Source organism: Haliotis asinina, chromosome 2 (genome assembly GCF_037392515.1).
Source record: "Haliotis asinina isolate JCU_RB_2024 chromosome 2, JCU_Hal_asi_v2, whole genome shotgun sequence".
NCBI lineage: Eukaryota > Metazoa > Mollusca > Gastropoda > Lepetellida > Haliotidae > Haliotis > Haliotis asinina.
Window position 1 is genome coordinate 11,472,902 of NC_090281.1, and position 5,510 is coordinate 11,478,411.

At 40.7% G+C, this 5,510-nt stretch overlaps 1 non-coding gene across 1 annotated transcript; it reads right to left on the bottom strand.

Moving 5' to 3' along the window:
• Window positions 1-4,825: 4,825 nt before the first annotated feature.
• On the bottom strand, window positions 4,826-5,009 carry LOC137274857 (U2 spliceosomal RNA). Its single transcript, XR_010956236.1, has one exon. It is a non-coding gene; the product is annotated as a U2 spliceosomal RNA (small nuclear RNA).
• Between the last annotated feature and the right edge of the window lie 501 nt (window positions 5,010-5,510).

Sequence of the window (5,510 nt, forward strand, 5' to 3'; positions counted from 1 at the left end):
AATTTAAAGCCGTTTTCAAGACACCATTTATTTAATCTTGTTTAAACACAACTGCAATTGCCGTTCAATGGTATGCATATTTTTACCACGACAAGAAATATTAAAATCATCCACAAATAACGATCCATCAATTGAATCGTTTAAAACTTTTGATAAACTGTTGATCTTGATGCTAAAAAGAGTGACTGACAAAATACTGCCTTGTGGAACACCCTGATCCTGATTGTAATGATCAGACAGGGTAGAACCCACACGGACCTGGAATTGTCTGTTATTTAAAAAGTTGGCAATGAATTCAGGCAAACGACCTCGCAAGCCGAAGTCATGTAAATCTCTCAGAATGCCATATTTCCATGTTGTATCATATGCCTTCTCAAGATCAAAAAAGACAGATACAGCATGTTGTTTATTGATCAGTGCGTTTTTGACAAATGATTCTAAACGCACTAAGTGATCGACTGTACTTCTGTTTTTACGGAAACCACATTGTATATCTGTAATGAGGTTATTTGTTTCCAAGTACCAAACAAGTCGATTATTTATCATGCGTTCCATGGTCTTGCAAACACAGCTCGTTAGCGATATAGGCCGATAGTTCGAAGGGTCCGTATGATCACGTCCAGGTTTAGGAATAGGGATAACTATAGCATCATGCCATGAAGAAGGAAACTTTCCAGATGTCCAAATATCATCAAATATATGTAAAAGGGTCTCTAAACATGATTCCGGTAAATGTTTCAGAAGTTGATAATGGATGGTATCAGCTCCTGTAGCAGTATCATGGCCAGGTCAAGAGCTGTATGGAGCTCATGAATCGAAAATACCTCGTTGTAATTTTCCCCGTTACCTGAAGTAAAATTAATAGCTTTCTTTTCTTGCTGTTTTTGATACTTTTGGAATTGAGGTACATAATTTGAGGAAGAAGAATGTTGCGCTAGTGTTTTTCCAAGTTTATTGGCTATATCTGCTTTTAACTGGTTTCCATCTTTGAGATGGTGAACACTAGATCTAGAGCCCTTACCTTTGATTTTCTGGATCATATTCCATACCTTAGATATAGGCGTGCGGGAACTGATATTAGATACATAGTTTTGCCAAGATTTACGTTTACTTTGCTTGAAAGTACGGCGAGCTTTAGCATTTTGGATTTTAAATTTGTTCAAATTATGAACCATAGGGTGATGACGGAAATAATGTTCGGCCTTTTTCCGTGCCTTCCTAGCTTGTTTGCAATCAGAGTTAAACCATGGTTTCCTTATGTGTGAAATTGTAGAGGACTTTGGGATACACTCATCAGCAATGGTGTTTAGTATGTCAGAGAAATCTTTTATAGCATCGGGAACATTAAGAAAACAGTCAGGTCTAAGTTTGTCAGCACACAGGGTTTCATATAAAGCCCAGTTGGCCTTTCTAAAATTCCATAGTAATGATGGCGGAGCATCAGATGGGTTGACAGGTTTTAATATTGTTGGGAAGTGGTCACTTCCACAGAGGTCATCATAGACTGACCACTCAAATTCACTAAATAGGGTGGAATCAGTCATTGATAAATCGAGAGCTGAATATGTTCCCGTGCCAGGATGTAAATATGTCTTTGAACCATCATTATAAATGCAAAGATCATTATTTGAGATGAAATCCTCCAGTAATTTACCTTTGGTGTTTGTATTAGTACCACCCCAGAGTGGGTTGTGGCCATTTAAATCACCTATGATCAAACAGGGTTTAGGTAGTTGATCATAAAAAGCTTGCAAATCACGTAACTGAACAGCAGAAGATGGTGGAAGATACAATGAACAAAAGGTAAATGCAATTTGTAATGTAAGTCGCACTGCCACGGCTTGGAGATTTATTTTGAGCGTGACTTGACTATGAATAACATTATTCCTCACCAGGATAGATGATCCACCAGTAGCCCTGTCGCCTGGGGGAGAAAAATAATGGTATGCATTAAAATGACGTAGATCAAAATTATCCGTCTGCTTTAGATAGGTTTCTTGAATGCAGAATATTGACGGATTAAGATCCTGGATTAACAGTTGTAAGTCATTAACATTAGTTCTGAGTCCTCTACAATTCCACTGAATTATAGACGAAGACATTATTTCTTCCGAGGAGGATGTACAGGAGATCTACCCCGCGCCTTCCTTGGCGGTGACAAGCTATGTGTCCTACCATTGCCATGGTCGGACACATCCATGTCCTCAAGGGATCCAAACTTATTATAAAGCTGAATCTCATCTGTTGAACCTTTAGCCAGCCTTTCACTTTGATTGATTCTGTTTAACTTTTGATTTCCTTTGACAGTTTGTTTAGCCAGAGCTTCATTTACTTTTTTTGACGAACCCGAGCCTGTTTTGTGTTTCGAAGTAGCATTTTCACTGTTAGTATTTGTTTTATCCGATTGAGTCATAAGGCATGTAGAACCGTTTGGTAAAGAAGACACAGACCGAGATTGAGATGCCATCAATGTAACTGGTAACGAGTCAGTCTGTGTAGCAAATTCTCCGCGTTGTACAAGGTCTTCATTTGGAACCAGTTCAGGTGAGGTTGATTTTGTCCATGTCAGTTCTGTCTGACATTCAACAGAGGCTGTAGTAGGAGTTGGTCGTTTGGTAACTGAATCATAAGAGGCACTTTGATCAAAGGATGGAACGAGTTTCTTCGCTTCAGCATAGCTAATGTTTTGAGTGTGCTTTAATTTATTCACCTCCATTTCCCTCTTCCACACTGGGCACTCTTTTGATGATGACGAATGTTTCCCAGAACAGTTGACGCATTTTTTATAGTTGCTTTCACAATCTTCTATCACGTGGGATTGCCCTCCGCAATGACCGCAAGTTATAGAATTTAAACAAGAATTTACCCCGTGACCAAATGTTTGACATTTAAAGCATCTCAGTGGGTTTGGGATGTACTGTTCTACTTGCAGATTACAATATCCTGCTGTGATAGATTTTGGTGCAGTTGGAGATACAAATGAGAACAGGTACGTATGCGTTGGAATTACTGTTGAGATCTGACGTCGAGTGAATCGTTTTACGTACGTGACACCTTGATCTTTAAGTTCGCACATGATGTCAAGGTCTGTCATGTCCTCCAAAAGATGATCCCTATCCCTAACAATGCCTTTACTTGAATTGAGGGTCCGGTGGATAGACACTTTAACAGGAGATCCAGCTAAACTATCTGTTGAAAGCAGGTTGTTTGCTTGTTGTCGTTTGCTGCACTCTATGAGCAACGATCCAGATCTCAGTCTTTTGATGTTTTTGACATCACTAGCTATACCATAAACTGCTTTAGAAACAATAAACGGGTTCAATTTGATTGGTTGTTTGTCCGGAGATTCAATAACCAGAAATCGTGGCCAGTAGTCTATTTGTTTGGATGTCCTGCAACTTTCAGTTGTACTTTGATCATTATCGAGTTGACGTTTCTTTTTTAAAGGGTTTCAAGGTCCATGTTTTAGTGTATAGTTTCATCATCCGAGCTCCCCACCCGCCATGGAGTATCACAAGGATAATGCTAAAGCAAGCGGATCTCCAGCTTGCAGCACCAAGGATACTCGGATGATATACTCAAGTAGAATAATCACAAAGTAAATTACTCTACCAGATTGGCCCATGAGCCACCGCCTTCTGGGCATAAGACTCTAGGCAAATTACAACACACAATTGAAGTGACTCATTTAAAATTCAAATATATAAAGATTTAGCCAAGACATTTGAGAAACTTTAAAAAGTTTCGGAAATTTATGCATTAGAATATACATACTCAGGGTTTGGCATGACCAGCCGATTGGTCGAACCGGGCCCATTCGACCACCCGTCTAGGCGAAGTCAGGGCCAAAGTGATGTATTGAGCAACAGGAGCACGATTGCAGGCCCCTATTGCCCTCAGCCACCAGGATCCCCTCCTCCGCCGGCACAGGGCCGCAACCCACGGCAAACGGGTTGGTGGACCAAATATCCCCCCGGGTCCACTACGGGGCTGTTGGCGAGCTCTTAGCGTTACCCAGCACCCACCACGAGGAGGTGGCTCGCCACGGGTGCCTCTTTGTGGAGAAATTTGACAATTTGTGTCAAGGCGACGAAATGTGTAAAAATAACCTTATTCATTTCTTTGAATAAACAGAGCGTAGGCGCTAAAACGTCGGGCCGACGTAGGAAAAACGTCCTGCAGCTAGGGCCATGAGCTGGTGGATCGCACTTTATGAACGAGGCGTGGGGACAGTAACTGGAAGAGTTTCTACAGTCCCGACTTTCAGAAAGTCGCGCCCAGACAAGCGTGAGAAAAAAACACTGCAACTGACTGCGTGGACTAAATCCACTTAACGTAAATACATTTCAAGTATCAAAACAATGTTCGGGAAGGTGAATTTTAGTCACAAATGTTGTTTTAATTAAGAAATAGTATGAAAGTTAAAGAAACTTTGAAATTTCAATGTAAAATGACCCGGGAGAAACGCGCCGAGGCTTCTGATACTTCCTTACCACTTGAAAACACTTTCTAGGGGTTAGCTGGCGCTTAAGACGTGTGTTATCGACGGGGCAGAATGTGGTTGTGAGGATGTGATTGTCTACGACGTAATTTCCGGCGTGCGACATCATGGCCGACATCCTTGGATACGGGGACAGAAAACAACTGCAAGTGGAAAATAAATCACTTTGAGGAACTACCCGGGGCATGGTTTGGACGGACTACAATGTGTTTGAGTCCATTTCTACAGTTTGGCAGTGGTTGCATGGTGCCTCCAGTGAAACGGACGCGCGAAAAGGGAGGCGACGGCGCAAAGTTAAGGGTTCTATTTTTTTAATTGTATTATGAGTAGTGGGCCGTTCCCGGAGGTACTGCAATACCGGGCCAACCCGTGATGAGGGCGGAGCAAGCTCCGTGGCACCTCATCCCGTTGCAAAAATCAGTTTAATATCGATGTCTCCATTAGGAGACGTATCAGATATTAAGCTGATAAGAACAGATACTTTTTTTTCTTTTTTTTTAAAATTTATTTACAAATTTAATTTTTACAGACGCAGACAGCGCTGTTGCTGCAGGGCAGCCAAAGAGACACCTAACAGAAAGGAGTTGAGCTCTGCAGCAGTAACAATAAAATATTCTATAGAGGAAACGAAGAGTACAGCAAACATAAATTAATACATTAGCGAAAGCAATGGACTGATAACACTACTATATATGCTACACATAGACAAACGTACATAAAATATACCTATATAGTCGAATAATAATTGCCAACTGCGGCTGCAGTACCGACATGTAAATTATTTATAATTATCAGAGGCTAAATGTTACTTTTTAGATAAAAGAGCATTAAACAACATATCTAGTTTAGACATTAAATGATAATTGGTGATTGCCATCAACAGAACAAAAGATTGAAGAAAACAGCCAGTACTCAGAGAAAACAGCAAAAGGTAAACGATAGAAGTCGACCCTGATACGTGTCCTAAGGACAGACAAAAAACGTAACATATCATTCCCATTCAATTTTG